This window comes from Acipenser ruthenus, chromosome 20 (assembly GCF_902713425.1).
Source record: "Acipenser ruthenus chromosome 20, fAciRut3.2 maternal haplotype, whole genome shotgun sequence".
In the NCBI taxonomy this organism is placed as follows: domain Eukaryota; kingdom Metazoa; phylum Chordata; class Actinopteri; order Acipenseriformes; family Acipenseridae; genus Acipenser; species Acipenser ruthenus.
In genome coordinates, this window is record NC_081208.1 from 13,255,932 (window position 1) to 13,274,919 (window position 18,988).

Genomic DNA, 18,988 nt, shown 5'->3' on the forward strand with positions numbered 1-18,988 from the left:
TGAGACAGGTGGCAAAATAGAAACGATTCATGTAACATACCTTCCTGTCCAGGGCCTGGATGTTCTTGATAGTTTGCGTGAGCCCCTGCACTCGGGTGAGCTGCACAACGTCCGGGACCCCCTTACCTCCCTTCTTGTCGGCTTTACTCAGGGTGGCTCGCTTTACCCTCTCCATCTTGCTGCCCCAGATAAAGCGGTGGATAATGCGGTCCACCACTTTTTTGGTGGTCCTGTCTGGGGGAAAGATTTTTCCTACATAAGAGAGGATGGGGAACAGTATAGACTTGGTTATTAATACTCTACCCGTCATTGTTAAGGATCTTGTGCTCCATCCGCCAATCTTTTTACGGACCTGGTTAATGGCCGCCGTCCAGCTCTGGGCCCCCGAGCTATTGTTCTCGAAAATGAGGCCCAGAATCTTGATTTTGTCCTTTTTGACAGGGTACATGTCCGACAGTTCCCTATCTACCTGCCAATTTTTAGACACGTAGACTTCGCTCTTGGACTTATTAATCACTGCCCCGGTCGCCGTGCAGTACTTCTCAAGGATATTACTAATCCGAGGTACCGACGATGTGTTGGTGCAAATGAGTGACACATCGTCCATATATGCTGTTGTTTTGACCTGGACCCCGTTGGATCCAGGCAGCTGGAAACCAGTTATATTGGTATCCCTACGAATTGCCTGCAGGAGGGGTTCGATGCACACGACATATAGCAGTGGGGATAGTGGGCAACCCTGTCTGACCCCTGACTGGATAGATATTTTACCAGTCAGGTGCCTGTTCACCAAGACTCGGGTACTAATGTTTGTATATATGGTTTTAACCCACTCCCTAAGTCCAGGAGCGAATTTCATCTGGTCCATCACTTTGTACATATATTCATGGCTTACCCTATCGAACGCCTTCTCCTGGTCAAGGTTGAACAGGCAGAGGGGATGGTTCCGTTCTCTAGAATAAGCCAGAATGTCCCTTGTTAACATTAAAATATCCGTGATGGACCTCCCTGGGACGCCACAAGCCTGGTCGGGGCCAATGACCAAAGGGAGGTGTACTTGTAGCCGGAGCATCAGAGCTTTGGCTAGTATCTTGTAATCCACGCAAAGGAGGCTGATTGGGCGCCAATTCCGTAGATCTTTAACTTCCCCTTTCTTATGAAGGAGAGTAATTACACTCTCCCGCATTGAAGGGCCCAACCGCTTCTCCCTGTAGACCGCTCTGTAGACCTCCGCTAAATGGACTTTTAGCGTGTCCCAAAAAAGATGGTAATACTCACCCGGGATGCCATCTGGACCTGGCGTCTTACCGGTGTTCATGGTCTTAACCGCCTGGGTGAGCTCCTCCAGCGTGAGTTCTGGGTCCTTCTCCTCCTCCTCGTCGTCCCGCACTGAGTCAGGCTCCAACTGGCTCAGGAACCACTCTATCAGGGTGTCATCTGTAGCTTTGATGTTATACAGGTCCCTATAGAAGTTCTCTACCACTTTTTTCACTCCCTCACTATCCTCTACTATCCTCCCCCTGCTGTCGAGCATGGAGGACATCAAGTGCCGCTTCTCCCTCGTTTTCTGGAAGAAGAAGCGAGTACACTTTTCGTCTTCCTCCATTTTTTGCACTTTTGCATTGTGCATGACCTTTCGTTGTTCCTCCCTACAAAGCACTGAAAGATCTAGCTTGGTCTGGGCTATCTCGTCGCTTACAGGGAACCCCCGAAGCTGAAGCAGGCTCAGACGCTGGAGGGCAGCATTCAGGTGTTTATATTTGGCCCTCCTTTCTTTTGCTTTCCTCTTGCCTGCTGCTATGAAATAACCCTTAGTTCTCATTTTGACCATCTCCCACCACTCTATAGGGGAGTTGAATAGGTCACGCAAAGTGGTCCACTCAACAAGCCTGCTCTTATAGGCTGCAGCTATGGAGGGGTCATCGAGTAAGGAGGTGTTTAATTTCCAAACCCCTGACCCCATCTGGGAGGTCTGAGGGACCTGCAATGTTACCTGCAGGAGCCTATGGTCAGAGAAGAAGACGGCCTGGGTGTCTACTGCCGTCTTCGTAAGGGAGCTGGTATGCAGGACGAGATCTATACGGGAGAAGGAGGTCCCAGATGAGCTCACCCAGGTAAAGGGAGGCACCAGGTCCTTACCTGCATCACACAGGGAGAAATCAAATATTACGGAGGACAAAACTCTACTAGAGCGGTCGTTGCGTGGCCTGCTCCGGTCTACGTCCCTCAGAGCACAATTGAAGTCACCTGACACGATGACGGGTACGTTCCCCAGCAGGAGTGGACGCAGCTGTGGAAAAAATTGAACTCTTTCGTTTTGGTTAGTGGGTGCGTAGACATTGACCAGTCTGAGGGGAGTGTTGTTGTATGTCACATCCACGCTCAGAATTCTACCAGGTTCAACCTCCCTGCTGCTGCGGGAGGAAAAATGGGTTTTTAAACAGGATACCTACTCCGTCGGCTCTGGCTATGTTGGAGCCCGACCAGAAGGAGTCCCCCAGGGTCCAACTCTCCTTCAGGTCCCTATAATCAGGGCTCGACGAAATACCACACTCCTGCAGAAAGATGAGATCTGCTTTCAAGTTAGCTAGATAGTTTAGTACATCAAATCTTTTTTGTGTCTCCCTGATGCTCCTGACATTAACAGACACACATATCAGGGCCATCAGGGTAGCTAACAAGAAAAGGAGTCGCTGCGTCCACCCCATAGCGACTATGATTGGGAGGTCGGGACACTCTTCCTACTCTTAGCTCTACGCTTGCTTCGAGGGGGCTTGGGCTTATTTGCAACTCCCATCACCCCTGAGAAGGTACTCACTGCTGCCTCGTCCAAGAAGGCACCGTCTTTATATGCACAGTACGTGGAGTTGTTTGGGCTATTCAACTCCCCACAAGGTAAGTCTGGTGGAACTTGCTCAGGGACCCTCGGAAGGTGTGGGTCAGCTTTGTCCTGGGGGGGGGGGTTATGACAGACAGCATTCTTTGGCTGTTACCGTCTGTTGAATTGGAGCTGTTAGCAGACTTCTGGCTTACCGCGTCCAGGGGTATTCCCATGTCCTCCAGTGCTGTATCTAGGAGGACCTCTAGGGGGCCCCTGGTTTTGCCCATACAAGGGAGGGGGTCAAGGATGCTTTGAAGGGAGGCCCTTCGCTTGAAGAAGGTCATTGCTACCGAGGTACTGCTGGTCAGGGAAGGTGTTGACCCCGACCTCTCCCTCGGTGCATTAGTGAACACCTCTTCTGCGAGGTGTGCTAGGGTTTGTGCCAACGACTGGGAAGGCTGGCTGGGGATGCCCTGGCTGGCTGCTACCTGCCCACTAGGCGGCAGTGTAGCCGTCCCACTCGCCTCCGTCTCTGCCTGCGAGGGCAAGACTGGGGACTTTGTGTGGACATTAGCTGGTTTTGGATCTATGGGGGCCACCTGCAACTTGCTGTCTTTGATCCTGATCTTCTTTCTTTTCCCCCCCTCGTCTCTACCCTTTCTTTTCCCCACCCTCTGCTGGTTCTTCACTCCCTTCCCCTCCTTCTCACTCTCACTTTCACTGTCGCTTTCGCTTTCCTCCCCCACGGACTCAATCCTTATGGCGTCATAACGAGAGCCGAGGGGGAGTGCTGGCGCTGAGAGGGCCCTACTCAGGGGGGGGGGCGCTGCTGGGTCCGGGCTCCCTCCCTGCCTCGTGTTCTGCATCAGAGGAGCTACTGGAGGAGCTAGTGGAGTAGCTGTTGTACTCTCTCTCTGGGCTGGGGGAAGGGGTCCTCGTAAAACGGGACATGTCTCGGGGGCGGGGGGGTGAGGGGGGTGCTGGTGATGATGGTGGTGCTGGAGTCTGGGTCTTGGATACTGTTGGTGGTGATGTGGACTGATCTTTGTTACTTGCTCCCTCTTCCTGCTCAGGCCTAGGCTTGTTCGTGTTTGCCTTGCTGGCTCTGGCCATGTTGGCATAGGAAGAGGGGCAGTCCTTAAACAGGTGCCCCTTCTTTCCACACAAATTGCACTGCCTCTCTTCTCTGCAGTGGCTGGTCTCGTGGGGGGCGCCGCAGTTCCTGCACTTGACTACAGTACACGCGGCCGCCAGGTGTCCTAATTCCCCACATTTCCTGCAGAGTTTTGGCATCCCATTATAGAATACCAGCCCTCTGTTGGGCCCTAACACTATGGAGTTTGGAATGTGGCGGACGCCTCCAATGCCCGATGGATCAACATTAAGGCGTACCAGCCACTTTCTGGCTCCTGTCCAAACCCCATCTTCATCTGTAATTTTCCTCCCTTCTGATGACACCCTCCCATAGCGGTTAAGCCATGTTGTAATATCATAGTCGCTAACAGCCTCATTGAAAAATTGGACAGTAACAACTTTCATTTCTCTGTCTGTCAGTGCATCCACACAAAATTCTTTGTATGGAGCGAGATATTTATTCTCCCCCCAAAAGGACCACATTTCTTGTAACTTTTGGGGGTTCCTAAAACTGACCTCAAACACTTCCTTAAGCCCTGGCAATTTCACCAAACAATTCAAGTCAGAAGGGGAAAAACCCATACCCCTCTGAAGAATGGTCCGGCTGAACTCCAGTCTCGTCAGTCCTGGTTCCGTTTCATCTTGCTTGTTTCTTGTGAAGCGCACCGCATTGTGCCTCCTGGTCTCCTGGGTTGGCCGGAACGCCATCCTTCAGCTGGCTCCTCCGATTGGGGTGGGAGAAGCCTCTGGACGTCCGGGTTGTCTCTCTCTATGGAAAAGAGACAACGTAAGCAGCAAATCTGGGCAGTTGAAGGAACTATTACTTTAGTCCCTGAGGAGATGGTCGCCTCCGTCGTTTCCGTCAGCAGGATTTGTGGACTGTGACTATTAACAACTACGCTCCCTTTCATGGATACTGATGAAATAAAGCGAGAACTATTTTACACTGCCAACTTATCCTTTGTTTATAAGCACTATGTCCGTGCAAAACAATGCATGTCATGGTTTCAGTGTTTATTTGTTCAGTAAAATCCGGATCAAGGTTTGATATCTATTTTTCACACAAATTAATGGGCTTCCTCCAAAGAGAAAGCCTGCTGGACAAATACTAAAAGAGCTAAAAATCCATTTAGCAAAGAAGCCGAGTCCCGTCCACCCTTCTAAACTTGAACCGTATTGAAGTTCTGGTGACCAAATAATAAATGAATAACTAGCGCAATACCGCGCGCACACCCGCATTCTACACATGAGAACAAACCGGATTAATGCGCACGCTCATGTTCTGCGAAGAGTAACTGATTAATAAAATAAGAGACCCGTTTACCATGAAGTCTGATATGCAAATTTATTACCCATTTCAGCCAATCGCGTCGCTTTGTTGTTCTTCACTAAAAATGCTCACAGCCATTTTTACCCGTTTTAAGTTTTGATTCACGGACGATTTTAAAAGAAATAAATGTAGTTTTTAAAATAACTGCAAGATGACATGAAACTGTGGATAAATAAATCAATTACACTGACTGTCAAAATAAAAGCGAAACTGCTGATAAGAGAAAGGATCCTCGAGGAGGTTAAGAAGCATTTAAACTAGAAAGGAAGGGCGGAGAAGTAAAAAAAAAACATAAGGGAGACTACATCAAAACAAGGGCAACAAGTCTTGCAAGCTTGTCTTTTATGACCCCTTGGAAAAGACAGAGTCCCTCCTTCTAACTTTGTTCTGCTCTTCTCCATTCCTTCCTCAGCTGCCTCCTTTCTCTAACTAAGCGTTCAATCTCCTGTTGCCGTCTCGACTTTCCAGAAATAATTTGTACTTTTTCCTTCCTTTCTTCAACTCCAAACATCTCGCTTCCTTAGGCATAGATGATGTCCCCAAATTTATCCAGCTTCTTTTCAACTGTTCCACTTAACCTTTCCAACGCAAAGCAGAGATTATTATTATTATTATTATTTATTTCTTAGCTGACGCCCTTATCCAGGGCGACTTACAATTGTTACAAGCTATCACATTATTTTTACATACAATTACCCATTTATACAGTTGGGTTTTTACTGGAGCAATCTAGGTAAAGTACCTTGCTCAAGGGTACAGCAGCAGTGTCCCCACCGGGATTTGAACCCATGACCCTCCGGTCAAGAGTCCAGAGCCCTAACCACTACTCCACACTGCTGCCCTAGAGATCTGTGTTTACTGTGTCCCACGCAGTTTTCTCACAAGCTCTTGGTCATTTAACACTAGGCTTGTGCCCGTTGAGGTTCTTTTCTCTCTTATGCTGGTTTGTCTGACCGAGTTCACAAGGATCATTAGGTTCTTCACTAACTGTATCCATGCAAGTCCTCCTCACGTCTATGACAGGGGTGCTGATGTCCTGCGAAATGTGGTTTGCTTCCTGTCGCTGGATTTCATTCGACTGACTTGACTGACTTCATAAGAAGTACTGATCAATGCGAGGCCCTTGTCCCTTCTCCCTCAAGCATTTCATTCTCCCTTGATGAATCTTCAAACCCCTGACCGTTGTCGCCTTGCTCCAGCCGCAGACACAAACCTGGAGTTCCACGTCTTTGTTAACTGCAGATCTTGAAGTAGTCTTTTGTGAAGTACTCTCCATACTCATATCCGTTTCCGTTCCTAAGTCGTTAACCGTGTTGTCCAACGTTGAGTCATCTTCCGCCCCCGCTCTCGCAGACTCTATGGATATTTTTCTCTTTAATTTCTTAGAAGCCTTGGGTGGGTATGTCCAGCATCCTGTAAACACAGAGCTGGATACTGCCGACAAGGGTAGCTAACCCTTGCCAGCCCCAATGGGGTCTCTTTCCTCCTGTCAGCTGTCTCTTCAGGCTGTCACGAGGTCTTTCCCTTGTTGCCAGCTGCACTATTCACAGCAGTCACCGGACGTATCCAGCTCTTCATGATTTCCATTACATGAGAGTAGATGTTAAAACTTCATGCTGATTTGAACTCGGCTCTCGCCAAAATAAGCACCAAAATAAACATATATTCAGGAAATGCAATGCATATATTCAGCAAAGAAACATATTAAACAGAAGTTTATGAATTGATATTATTTTGTATCCTGAGTTTTTCTATGTATTATTGAGATGTGCGTGCTATTTGAAATGTATTTGAGCGTGATTTGTATTTCGTTTGATTTGTTTAGCGAGACGGTGAGCTCCCATCAGCCCAGCTCTTTTCTTTCACTTGAGTTCTATCGATTCTTCACTACATGGAAGCGTTGTTTCCGTCAGCAGGATTTGTGGACTGTGACTATTAACAACTACCCTACCGGGCAGCAGTGTGGAGTAGTGGTTAGGGCTCCGGACTCTTGACCGGAGGGTTGTGGGTTCAATCCCCAGTGGGGGGACACTGCTGTTGTACCCTTGAGCAAGGTACTTTACCTAGATTGCTCCAGTAAAAACCCAACTGTGTAAATGGGTAATTGTATGTAAAAATAATGTGATATCTGTATAATGTGAAATAATGTATAATGTGATATCTTGTAACAATTGTAAGTCGCCCTGGATAAGGGCGTCTGCTAAGAAATAAATATATATATATACCCTCCCTTTCATGGATACTGATGAAATAAAGCGAGATTTATTTTACACTGCCAACTTATCCTTTGTTTATAAGCACTATGTCCATGCAAAAACAATGCATGTCATGGTTTCAGTGTTTATTTGTTCAGTAAAAACCCGATCAAGGTTTGATATCTATTTTTCACACAAATTAATGGGCTTCCTCCAAAGAGAAAGCCTGCTGGACAAATACTAAAAGAGCTCAAAATCCATTTAGCAAATAAGCCGAGGTCCCGTCCACCCTTCTAAACTTGAACCATATTGAAGTTCTGGTGACCAAATAATAAATTAATAACTAACGCAATGCCGCGCGCACACCCGCATTCTACACATGAGAACAAACCGGGTTAATGCGCGCGCTCATGTTCTGCGAAGAGTAACTGATTAATAAAATAAGAGACCCGTTTACCATGAAGTCTGATATGCAAACTTATTACCCATTTCAGCCAATCGCGTCACTTTGTTGTTCTTCACTAAAAATGCTCACAGCCATTTTTACCCGTTTTAAGTTTTGATTCACGGACGATTTTAAAAGAAATAAATGTAGTTTTTAAAATAACTGCAAGATGACATGAAACTGTGGATAAATAAATCAATTACACTGACTGTCAAAATAAAAGCGAAACTGCTGATAAGAGAAAGGATCCTCGAGGAGGTTAAGAAGCATTTAAACTAGAAAGGAAGGGCGGAGAAGTAAAAAAAAAACATAAGGGAGACTACATCAAAACAAGGGCAACAAGTCTTGCAAGCTTGTCTTTTATGACCCCTTGGAAAAGACAGAGTCCCTCCTTCTAACTTTGTTCTGCTCTTCTCCATTCCTTCCTCAGCTGCCTCATTTCTCTAACTAAGCGTTCAATCTCCTGTTGCCGTCTCGACTTTCCAGAAATAATTTGTACTTTTTCCTTCCTTTCTTCAACTGCAAACATCTCGCTTCCTTAGGCATAGATGATGTCCCCAAATTTATCCAGCTTCTTTTCAACTGTTCCACTTAACCTTTCCAACGCAAAGCAGAGATTATTATTATTATTATTATTTATTTCTTAGCTGACGCCCTTATCCAGGGCGACTTACAATTGTTACAAGCTATCACATTATTTTTACATACAATTACCCATTTATACAGTTGGGTTTTTACTGGAGCAATCTAGGTAAAGTACCTTGCTCAAGGGTACAGCAGCAGTGTCCCCACCGGGATTTGAACCCACGACCCTCCGGTCAAGAGTCCAGAGCCCTAACCACTACTCCACACTGCTGCCCTAGAGATCTGTGTTTACTGTGTCCCACGCAGTTTTCTCACAAGCTCTTGGTCATTTAACTCTAGGCTTGTGCCCGTTGAGGTTCTTTTCTCTCTTATGCTGGTTTGTCTGACCGAGTTAACAAGGATCATTAGGTTCTTCACTAACTGTATCCATGCAAGTCCTCCTCACGTCTATGACAGGGGTGCTGATGTCCTGCGAAATGTGGTTTGCTTCCTGTCGCTGGATTTCATTCGACTGACTTGACTGACTTCATAAGAAGTACTGATCAATGCGAGGCCCTTGTCCCTTCTCCCTCAAGCATTTCATTCTCCCTTGATGAATCTTCAAACCCCTGACCGTTGTCGCCTTGCTCCAGCCGCAGACACAAACCTGGAGTTCCACGTCTTTGTTAACTGCAGATCTTGAAGTAGTCTTTTGTGAAGTACTCTCCATACTCATATCCGTTTCCGTTCCTAAGTCGTTAACCGTGTTGTCCAACGTTGAGTCATCTTCCGCCCCCGCTCTCGCAGACTCTAGGGATATTTTTCTCTTTAATTTCTTAGAAGCCTTGGGTGGGTATGTCCAGCATCCTGTAAACACAGAGCTGGATACTGCCGACAAGGGTAGCTAACCCTTGCCAGCCCCAATGGGGTCTCTTTCCTCCTGTCAGCTGTCTCTTCAGGCTGTCACAAGGTCTTTCCCTTGTTGCCAGCTGCACTATTCACAGCAGTCACCGGACGTATCCAGCTCTTCATGATTTCCATTACATGAGAGTAGATGTTAAAACTTCATGCTGATTTGAACTCGGCTCTCGCCAAAATAAGCACCAAAATAAACATATATTCAGGAAATGCAATACATATATTCAGCAAAGAAACATTGTAACGATCACTCTGCACAACTGAGAAGCAGTTGCACTGTCCTCCCTAAGGATAAACTACTGGCCCTATTCCTATAGCTAAATAAGTCAGCAAGAGTGACAGACAGCAAAAGCAGGGACGTCAGAGGTGTCAATTTCAAGAACAATCGGTTTATTATTGTGAACAATAATGTCAACAAATGAAAAAATGAACAAATGAATGAAATGAATAATGATAAGAAAGGAATTCAAATAATTGCAGGTAACAGGTAAGAAATAAGATGGCACAGATAAATATGTAGGGACAAACAGAAGGCTAAACAGATTCACAAAGTAGAAATGAATGGTGTCCGGAGGGTCTCCAATAAACCCACACTCACAAACACAACACACACAGATAAAGACCAAGGATAAATAAATAGATACAGACGAAAAACTCTATGGCAATGGTGGGAAAATGACAGGTAGGCCCAACAAGTCCAGTAAAGCAGGGTAATTGAAATCCATACAAAGTAACAAAATAACAAAAAATACAGGAAACAAAGTATCAAATTAAAGTAGAAAAAATCCAAACAAAAAAGAAATGATCTCACCCACAAATAAGGCAGTCCAGCAAAGTGTCCCGAAATGATGGTGATTGTAGAAGGTTGAAAACATTGAGTACGTTGAAATGGTTGAGACTGTCCGGTAGTGTTGAGTTGAATGGTGAACAGTTGTTTGGAAAAAATCAGGAGGATCAGGAAAAAATGGAGGCTGTCACACATAAAACAACAAACACTAAACAGACCTAGAAAAACAGCTAAACTTAAACAAGTAACAGTGAAAACAAAAAGAGCAGTTTAGACAAAGCGCAGTGACAAAAGAAAATAAACGGATGCACTGGAATTATCTAAAGATGTTAATGGATTCACTGAAATTTAAGTAGAGAAAATGCTGTAGTTAAATAGATTCCTCTGAGAAAGGGAGTCTCCCTCAGGTCTGATTAGCCAGCTTTAATACAACTGCTGGCTACTAAGGAGCTCTGAGATTGGAGGGGTGGAAATCTGAATAAGCCAATGAGGAGAGAGGATGAACAGAGGGTGGTTGCAAGGAACTATGGGAAATGAAGTTTTGACCTGGCCAGGCTACTGACCCTAATTAAAGGGACAGGTGGGTGAGACTTACACCCACATTATGTAGCATGGGAATTGCTACATATTCCCCCCCCCCACACTGGAGGTGCAAGGGACGAACGCCATAGTAGCGTTTTAAATTAACAATATTGACGGTATCCTCTTTGACATAATCTGGCTCCCCCCACTTGACTTTGTAGTTGTTGGGTCCAAGTCTCTTGGTTACAAGAGCTGGCCCAAACCATTTAGGGGCAAGTTTTGCGGAAAACTTTCCGGAGGCATCAGATAAGGGGTGAGATCTTATCCAGACTAACTCACCTTCTTCATACTGACAGTGTGCTCTCCGGGCATTGTAATTCCGAGCTTGCCGTTTCTGAGCTTTGGCAACGTGATCCCTCACCTCTTCGGCAATCTGCTGCTGGCGATCTAGCAGTTGGTAGGGATCGGTGGATGGAGCAGGAGCAACAGCGATTAATCGGTCCAATGGGCCTCTGATGGTCCTTCCGAGCGCTAGTACTGCAGGAGAGAAGCCAGTGGTTTCATGTTTGGCGGTGTTGAGGGCGAAACGAAACTCGGGTAGCCACTGATCCCACAGCTGATGGTTTTTCCCGACGAAAGATGCAACCATGGTCTTTAAGGTGCGGTTCACGCGTTCTGTCAGGTTGGTCTGTGGGTGGTAGCTGGTGGTGAGTTTTTGTACTACTCCCCAGGTCTTGCACACCTCTGCGAGTAGCTGGCTCGTGAACTGAGGTCCACGGTCTGAAAGAATGTGTTGCGGTGTTCCCCATCGAGTGAATATTTCCTGCGTCAAAATGTTCACAATCTTGGTGGTCTTACTGTCCCGCAATGGAAACAGCTCAACCCACTTTGTGAAGTAATCAACAATGACCAGGATGTAAGTATTACCTTTTTTACTTCTGGGGAAAGGTCCCATTAGGTCCAGACCCAGCATCTCTCCGGGCTCCTTCACAGTAGTGGACTGGAGTTGACCTGCAGGTTTGGTGTTGGACGGTTTGTACTTCTGGCAGGTTTGACACTCCTTTATGTGGTGCCATGTATCTTTACGGATGGAGGGCCACCATGCAACCTCCAACATGCGCAACAAGGTCTTCATCCTGCCCAGGTGACCTCCCAAAGGGTTGTCATGGTAGTGGTGGAGGAAGGAATCCGTCAGCTGTTCCGGAATTACCAGCTGGTATCGGAATCCTTGTTTAGGAATGGGCACCCGGCGATACACAAGTCCCTGCTGTTGGATGAAGGAGATGCGGTTATCATTGGCAGTATTGGAAGCAATGTCATTGATGATGTCAGAGATAGCTGGGTCTTTGGACTGAGCGGCCGCAATCTGGTCCATGGTGGTGGGAAGATCCATGCTACTCGCATTGCTAGCACACACTGATGCAGAAGGAGTTGAAGGTGGTACAAGTGGAGCTCTAGAGAGTGCATCAGGTACAAGATTCAGACTACCTTTCCTGTAAATAACGGTAAAAGTGAATTGTTGTAGGCGAAGAGTCCAGCGGGTCAGTCTGGAAGAGGTTTTTGGGTTATTGAATGCCCAGGAGAGTGCAGCGTGGTCAGTGACAACCTCAAACTCCATCCCCTCCAGATAATGCCGCCATTTTTCTACTGCCCACACGACAGCGAGACACTCCTTTTCAGATGTGGAGTAGTTTTTTTCGGCAGAGTTCAGTAATTTGGAGGCGTAGGCTATTACCTTCTCATCATCTCCTTCCAGCTGAGTCAGAACCGCTCCAAGTCCTACATCGCTGGCATCAGTAAAGACTCGGAACGTCTTGTTGATGTCCGGGTGAGCGAGGACTGGAGGACTGATCAAAGCTTCTTGGAGGAGTTTGAAACTCTTCTGGCACTCTCCTGTCCATTCCCAGGGGACATCTTTCTTTTTCAAGTTGTTAAGTGGGGCAGCAATATCCGCAAACCTGGGGATGTACTTGTGGTACCACCCTGCCAAACCTAGGAACCGTTGAACCTCCTTCAAGTTGGTAGGAATGGGATATTCCTGGATGGCCTGGAGCTTGTGGGGATCAGCAGCTACACCCTCACCTGAAACCACATGACCAAGGAAATGGAGAGTGTGTTTGAAGAAGTGGCATTTTTTGAGATTGAGAGTAAGACGGGCCATATGAAGTTTGTGGAAGACAGCTTCGAGGTCTTGAAGATGCTGTGCGGAGTTTGGTGAATAGACAATGATGTCATCTATGTAGACGAAACAGATCTTCCCTCGGAGGTCTCCTAACACTCTCTCCATCAGCCGTTGAAAAGTGGCTGCAGCATTTTTTAACCCAAATGGCATTACATTAAATTGATAAAATCCAAAGGGTGTGGTAAACGCAGTCTTCGCTCTACTTGCCGAGTCCATCGCCACTTGCCAGTAACCTGAGCGTAGATCAAGGGAACTGAATACCGCAGCACCACTCAGGGACTCCAGGATGTCATGAATGAGGGGCATGGGATATGCATCAAAGACAGTCTTTGCATTCAGCTTTCTGTAGTCCACACAGAACCTGTAACCACCATCTTTCTTCTCTGTGAGCACCACTGGAGAGGACCATGGGGAGTTAGATGGTTCTATAACTCCGTCCAGAAGCATGTCTTGGACGTGTTCCTTGATTAAAGCCTTCTTCAGTGGAGACACTCTATACAGTTGACCCCGAACAGGGACTTCGTCCTCAGTGGAGATGGAGTGACGGGTGACTGTTGTCATTCCCAACTTATCAGTGCAGACTGAAGACCACTTTTGCTGGAGGTTCTGGAGTTGTTGCTCGACAGGAGATGGTTCAGCTGAGGTGATGGTCATGGTCACCTTCGCCGGTTGGCATGGCTTTGGATCAGAGGTGGTAGGTGGCTGGCAAGATGTATGGAAGTAGAGGCTGACACTCGATAAGGACCTGTCCCAGGAAGCTTCCCCCTCATACCGTGGCAAAAAAGGATGGTAGGAGAAATCCTTCTGATGTTTGACACCATACTGCCTATTGACAATGTCAATCTGGGTATGAGTTTTCTCCAGGAAATCCAAGCCTAGAACCAGGGGAAACGTCAGGTGATGATCCGGTAGGATATATGTGCCTAGAAACCAGATCTCTCCGTGGAGAAGGTAAGTGAGGCGAACTTGACCTTTGGCCTGGTGTGACTGTCCATCCGCCAGCATGAAATACTGGTCCTGTGCAGACTCCAGCTCTTCCCCTGGATGAGCAATCATCCTCCAGAGACTCTCTCTCATTAGAGTGAAGGTGCTCCCAGTGTCCAGGACTGCAGGCCCTTGGAGCCCTCGAACGCCTACATCCACGATCAGCAGAGTCAGGCTTGCAGCAGGAACTATATTTTTCTTCTTCTGGCTTCTCACCATGCTGACCTCTGCCGGCTTCTTCGTAGCTCCTTTATGGCTCTTCTTGTCCTGAAAGGCTTTGCTGGAGTTTGACTTGACCCAGTATTCCCGCTGGGCAGCGTTGTCTCTCTCCACCTGGGTCCCGATGCGCACCAGTTCTGCCACTGTCTTCACCGTTCCCCTCAGACAGCTTGCCATTTTGGGATTACAGCTGTTGAGAATCCGTCGAACCACTTCAGACTCCTCCAAGTCTGGCTTCCAGCGCAGACATAGGGCACGATAGTCATAGGCGAAGTCAAGGATTCGCTCGTCAGGCAGCTGGACTCTGGAGCGGAGTCGGTCTTCCACTTCGGTCTGGAAGTCAGACGGCAGAAAGGCTTGACGGAAGACAGTCTTGAACTGTTCCCAGGAGTGGATTCCCTTGCGCTCTGCAAACCACCAGCTCTTTGCTGATCCTTTCAGCACACTGGACATGGTTGCCATGATCTCATTTGGTGTCATGGGTCCTAGCGCTAGGAATTCATCACATTTGTCCAGGAAGTCAATGGCATCGCTGCTGGCCTCCCCGCCAAACTCTGGGAAGTTGATTTTAATGGGCAGCTTTGCTTGGGAAAGACTTCCTTCAGTTCTGGAGCCATGGTAATCAGCAGACCCACCATCAAAGGAGAATTGTTGTGGTGCAGACCGCTTTCTAGAGGAGAGAGACGGCAAAGAAAGTGGTAGACGAGGGGTGCTGGTCTTTTTGAAGAGTTTCTTCAGCTCTTCTCCCCACAGCACATCGCGGCGTTTCAGGCACTTCACCACTTCCAGATCCATTTCGTCAAGGGCCTCTTGCCTTCGATTCTCCATATCTGCGAAGCGTCCTTCGATGTAACCTCGCAGGACCTGTTCACGATTAATGCTGCTCTCCTGTAACTCAGACAGCTGTGTTTCCAGTTGCTCAACACGGTCAGTGAGATGGGAACAGTGCTCAGTCAATTGCCCTATCGCAACACTGTCAGTAAGGTTCCCTTCATCATCATCGCCTCCAGAAAGATCTGCCCCTTCCTGGGTAATGTACAGGTCACTAATGCGGGTGGTTCTCTCTGTGATAGGCTCTCTGATAGTCACATGGGGTCTATCTCCAATCTCAGAGAAGTTTAGCGAAGTCAAGGTCTGATCTTCCATTTCTGACATTAAGTTCCCAACAATTTAAACTGATGAATTTAGATTTGAATTTAATGACACAAAGGGTCCCCGTACGGGCCACCAATTCTGTAACGATCACTCTGCACAACTGAGAAGCAGTTGCACTGTCCTCCCTAAGGATAAACTACTGGCCCTATTCCTATAGCTAAATAAGTCAGCAAGAGTGACAGACAGCAAAAGCAGGGACGTCAGAGGTGTCAATTTCAAGAACAATCGGTTTATTATTGTGAACAATAATGTCAACAAATGAAAAAATGAACAAATGAATGAAATGAATAATGATAAGAAAGGAATTCAAATAATTGCAGGTAACAGGTAAGAAATAAGATGGCACAGATAAATATGTAGGGACAAACAGAAGGCTAAACAGATTCACAAAGTAGAAATGAATGGTGTCCGGAGGGTCTCCAATAAACCCACACTCACAAACACAACACACACAGATAAAGACCAAGGATAAATAAATAGATACAGACGAAAAACTCTATGGCAATGGTGGGAAAATGACAGGTAGGCCCAACAAGTCCAGTAAAGCAGGGTAATTGAAATCCATACAAAGTAACAAAATAACAAAAAATACAGGAAACAAAGTATCAAATTAAAGTAGAAAAAATCCAAACAAAAAAGAAATGATCTCACCCACAAATAAAGCAGTCCAGCAAAGTGTCCCGAAATGATGGTGATTGTAGAAGGTTGAAAACATTGAGTACGTTGAAATGGTTGAGACTGTCCGGTAGTGTTGAGTTGAATGGTGAACAGTTGTTTGGAAAAAATCAGGAGGATCAGGAAAAAATGGAGGCTGTCACACATAAAACAACAAACACTAAACAGACCTAGAAAAACAGCTAAACTTAAACAAGTAACAGTGAAAACAAAAAGAGCAGTTTAGACAAAGCGCAGTGACAAAAGAAAATAAACGGATGCACTGGAATTATCTAAAGATGTTAATGGATTCACTGAAATTTAAGTAGAGAAAATGCTGTAGTTAAATGGATTCCTCTGAGAAAGGGAGTCTCCCTCAGGCCTGATTAGCCAGCTTTAATACAACTGCTGGCTACTAAGGAGCTCTGAGATTGGAGGGGTGGAAATCTGAATAAGCCAATGGGGAGAGAGGATGAACAGAGGGTGGTTGCAAGGAACTATGGGAAATGAAGTTTTGACCTGGCCAGGCTACTGACCCTAATTAAAGGGACAGGTGGGTGAGACTTACACCCACATTATGTAGCATGGGAATTGCTACAACATATTAAACAGAAGTTTATGAATTGATATTATTTTGTATCCTGAGTTTTTCTATGTATTATTGAGATGTGCGTGCTATTTGAAATGTATTTGAGCGTGATTTGTATTTCGTTTGATTTGTTTAGCGAGACGGTGAGCTCCCATCAGCCCAGCTCTTTTCTTTCACTTGAGTTCTATCGATTCTGCACTACATGGAAGCGTCGTTTCCGTCAGAAGGATTTGTGGACTGTGACTATTAACAACTACGCTCCCTTTCATGGATACTGATGAAATAAAGCGAGAACTATTTTACACTGCCAACTTATCCTTTGTTTATAAGCACTATGTCCGTGCAAAACAATGCATGTCATGGTTTCAGAGTTTATTTGTTCAGTAAAAACCCGATCAAGGTTTGATATCTATTTTTCACACAAATTAATGGGCTTCCTCCAGAGAGAAAGCTTGCTGGACAAATACTAAAAGAGTTCAAAATCCATTTAGCAAATAAGCCGAGTCCCGTCCACCCTTCTAAACTTGAACCGTATTGAAGTTCTGGTGACCAAATAATAAATAAATAACTAGCGCAATACCGCGCGCACACCCGCATTCTACACATGAGAACAAACCGGGTTATTGCGCACGCTCGTGTTCTGCGAAGAGTAACTGATTAATAAAATAAGAGACCCGTTTACCATGAAGTCTGATATGCAAATTTATTACCCATTTCAGCCAATCGCGTCGCTTTGTTGTTCTTCACTAAAAATGCTCACAGCCATTTTTACCCGTTTTAAGTTTTGATTCACGGACGATTTTAAAAGAAATAAATGTAGTTTTTAAAATAACTGCAAGATGACATGAAACTGTGGATAAATAAATCAATTACACTGACTGTCAAAATAAAAGCGAAACTGCTGATAAGAGAAAGGATCCTCGAGGAGGTTAAGAAGCATTTAAACTAGAAAGGAAGGGCGGAGAAGTAAAAAAAAAACATAAGGGAGACTACATCAAAACAAGGGCAACAAGTCTTGCAAGCTTGTCTTTTATGACCCCTTGGAAAAGACAGAGTCCCTCCTTCTAACTTTGTTCTGCTCTTCTCCATTCCTTCCTCAGCTGCCTCCTTTCTCTAACTAAGCGTTCAATCTCCTGTTGCCGTCTCGACTTTCCAGAAATAATTTGTACTTTTTCCTTCCTTTCTTCAACTGCAAACATCTCGCTTCCTTAGGCATAGATGATGTCCCCAAATTTATCCAGCTTCTTTTCAACTGTTCCACTTAACCTTTCCAACGCAAAGCAGAGATTATTATTATTATTATTATTTATTTCTTAGCTGACGCCCTTATCCAGGGCGACTTACAATTGTTACAAGCTATCACATTATTTTTACATACAATTACCCATTTATACAGTTGGGTTTTTACTGGAGCAATCTAGGTAAAGTACCTTGCTCAAGGGTACAGCAGCAGTGTCCCCACCGGGATTTGAACCCACGACCCACCGGTCAAGAGTCCAGAGCCCTAACCACTACTCCACACTGCTGCCCTAGAGATCTGTGTTTACTGTGTCCCACGCAGTTTTCTCACAAGCTCTTGGTCATTTAACACTAGGCTTGTGCCCGTTGAGGTTCTTTTCTCTCTTATGCTGGTTTGTCTGACCGAGTTCACAAGGATCATTAGGTTCTTCACTAACTGTATCCATGCAAGTCCTCCTCACGTCTATGACAGGGGTGCTGATGTCCTGCGAAATGTGGTTTGCTTCCTGTCGCTGGATTTCATTCGACTGACTTGACTGACTTCATAAGAAGTACTGATCAATGCGAGGCCCTTGTCCCTTCTCCCTCAAGCATTTCATTCTCCCTTGATGAATCTTCAAACCCCTGACCGTTGTCGCCTTGCTCCAGCCGCAGACACAAACCTGGAGTTCCACGTCTTTGTTAACTGCAGATCTTGAAGTAGTCTTTTGTGAAGTACTCTCCATACTCATATCCGTTTCCGTTCCTAAGTCGTTAACCGTGTTGTCCAACGTTGAGTCATCTTCCGCCCCCGCTCTCGCAGACTCTATGGATATTTTTCTCTTTAATTTCTTAGAAGCCTTGGGTGGGTATGTCCAGCATCCTGTAAACACAGAGCTGGATACTGCCGACAAGGGTAGCTAACCCTTGCCAGCCCCAATGGGGTCTCTTCAGGCTGTCACGAGGTCTTTCCCTTGTTGCCAGCTGCACTATTCACAGCAGTCACCGGACGTATCCAGCTCTTCATGATTTCCATTACATGAGAGTAGATGTTAAAACTTCATGCTGATTTGAACTCGGCTCTCGCCAAAATAAGCACCAAAATAAACATATATTCAGGAAAGGCAATACATATATTCAGCAAAGAAACATATTAAACAGAAGTTTATGAATTGATATTATTTTGTATCCTGAGTTTTTCTATGTATTATTGAGATGTGCATGCTATTTGAAATGTATTTGAGCGTGATTTGTATTTCGTTTGATTTGTT

At 45.8% G+C, this 18,988-nt stretch overlaps 3 non-coding genes across 3 annotated transcripts; all 3 read right to left on the bottom strand.

The window, feature by feature from the left end:
- Positions 1-5,025: 5,025 nt before the first annotated feature.
- On the bottom strand, positions 5,026-5,083 carry LOC117425981 (U7 small nuclear RNA). Its single transcript, XR_004548058.1, has one exon. It is a non-coding gene; the product is annotated as a U7 small nuclear RNA (small nuclear RNA).
- A 2,599-nt stretch (positions 5,084-7,682) lies between these two features.
- Positions 7,683-7,740, bottom strand: LOC131698984 (U7 small nuclear RNA). Its single transcript, XR_009307980.1, has one exon. It is a non-coding gene; the product is annotated as a U7 small nuclear RNA (small nuclear RNA).
- A 9,187-nt stretch (positions 7,741-16,927) lies between these two features.
- On the bottom strand, positions 16,928-16,985 carry LOC117970357 (U7 small nuclear RNA). Its single transcript, XR_004662823.2, has one exon. It is a non-coding gene; the product is annotated as a U7 small nuclear RNA (small nuclear RNA).
- Positions 16,986-18,988: the final 2,003 nt, after the last annotated feature.